Raw genomic sequence first — 2,552 nt, 5'->3', positions numbered from 1 at the left:
CCAACAAGAAAGAACCACAACTTAGGAACCAACATGAGTCATCATTCATCTAGTGTTAATGGCGAGGGTACTAGTCATAAAGACCCTTTATCTAGAATCTTAGATGAGTTGAGTTCCCTCAAGTTATGGAAAGAAAAACAAGAGAGAAAAGAAAAAGGAAAAATAGAGTGGAAGAAATAAGTCAAGATGAAAGAAAGAAAATAAGAGAGGAAGAAAGAAGAAAAATAATGAAAGAAATGAAAAGAGAAAAATATACCTTCTATAGTAGTCATAACTCTTGCAAGAGCCTAAGTGAAGAACTTTGTGACTATTACGAAGGAAGGCATAGGTCACATCTTACACCTCACTCATATAGGAGAGAAAAGGAAAGAAAGCCTCAAGAGACTAACATTAACCTCCCATACTTCTATAGGAAGGACAATGTAGAGGCTAACTTAGATTGGGAAATAAGGGTAGAGCAATAACTTAAAAAGAAGTCTACATCAAAATCTTATGGCTCTCACTCTTATCCAAAGACCGAGGTCAAGGCATCTTAGGGGTGACACCTTCTAAGCCCAAAGATGATAAGGGGAAGGCAATAGAAAAGCAAGCCCCTAAGGCTAGTATGCAAGAGAAAACTAGTTCTATAAAGTGCTTTAAATGTCTTGGAAGAGGACACATTACTTCTCAATGCCCCACCACAAAAACCATGATTATGAGGGGCCAAGACATTTATATTAGCCAAGATAAGGCTACAACTTCACATTCCTCTAGTGAAAGTGAAGAAGCAAAAGGGGAAGAATCTAGTGAAGAAATCTACCCCCAAGAAGAAGGACAACCAAAGCTAGTGTTTGGAGCATTTGGGCGCTATGGGGTAAGAGGAATGAATGGGTTTTCGAAAAGAAATAGGTCATGATGAAGGTAGCTTTGAACATAGTTTTCTTTGTGACGTGCCAAGATGAAGATACCCTTGCCCCAAGCGTGTCTAACCAGCCAAAGAAGTGCCCCTCTCCACACCCGCCATAGTTAGACTATGTGTTTAAAGTCAACATTGATGCAATAGTTAAGCAAGGAGGAGGCGCATGATTTGGTCTTGTTTACAAAGACCCTCGGGGCTACACATTAGCCTCAACTACACACGTTATTTAAAACTTTTCCACCTAAGGAAGTAGAAGCAGAAAGGATGAGATGGGCATTCTAAACAACCAACCACCCCATTTTCTCAAACATCATCACAAAGATTGATTGCTTGCATATTTGCCAACAACGCCAATTGAAAGGGAAATCTCTAAGATTGTACTTGAAAAAGAGGATGGAACTCATAAACTAAGAGGGGTGGGGGTGAATTGGTTTCCAAAACAATATAGACTTTCAAAACCAGAGTTAAAAAAACTTCTTTTGCGCCGATCGTATCACAAAACTTTGATAAATCAATACTAAATCAATCACCCTATACACAAGACCCTTTTTTAAAGTTCTTTCTTTCAAAAAGATATTTTGTTTTACCTATAGTAAATTGATCGAGACCAGAATGAGAAAGAAAGATAAGATCAAGATAAGTACATCACTTTTTATACTGGTTCACTCTATATCTCTAGAGAAGTTGATCTCGTTATCTAATCCAAACTAGAATTAGATTTTCACTATACAAATAGAATTCTTACAAGCAATCTCAATTCCTACCCTAAAAAAAGAGACTAAGGTACCCAAACCCTAGGGTCCTATGTGAATAAGACCGTAAAAGAAACCTTACCTTAGCCCAAACTAGAAAAACCTATTCTAGAATGCTTTTAGAAATTCATGCACAAACAAGTAATGTGTAAAACCACATGAAAAAGTAGAATCAAAGATAGACACAACCTGATCAATCATTTCCACAAAAACCTTGCTTGACTGAATGAGGTGTATTCTTAAACTCAAGAAAGTATCACAACTCACTTTACAAAAAGATCTTCATAATCAAAGATTAGAAGTTATGAAACACTATTTCTAAGCACTTTTCTTCTATTCTTTCACTTATTTCAGCTCATACAATTTCGCACTTAATGAACTTGTACACACAAAAGTGAGAACACAAGGTGGCTATTTATAGAGAAAACAATTATAGCCACTTGTAATTGATTAAATCTACAATGTCATCGATTATTTCAACGAAGTAATCAATTATATTATTTTTTTCAATCGGTTTAAGAGTTATTTCCAAAAATTGGAAACCTCTCAAGAGCAATGTAATTGATTAGATCCTCAATTTAATCAATTAAAGTGTTCTTGATCACTTCTAAAACACTTATAGAAAGAGAAGTAATCGATTATATCATATGGTAATCGATTAAATTAGAGACTCCTAAATAAATCAATCATTGTCTCAAAACAAAATGTGTAATCCATTATGATAAGGATGTGATCGATTAAACCGATACGAGAGATTTCTTTGCAAGGTTAAACAACTTGTGTAATCGTTACTGTAAGGTTGTAATCGATTAAAACAAAGAGTTTTGGCTTTTGAAGAAAATTTTCTAACCTTAGAAATTTTCTCCTTACTTTTTCATGATGATGCATGATGCACACATGAA

Source organism: Glycine soja, chromosome 20, assembly GCF_004193775.1.
Source record: "Glycine soja cultivar W05 chromosome 20, ASM419377v2, whole genome shotgun sequence".
NCBI lineage: Eukaryota > Viridiplantae > Streptophyta > Magnoliopsida > Fabales > Fabaceae > Glycine > Glycine soja.
This window is presented reverse-complemented; position numbering follows the sequence as displayed.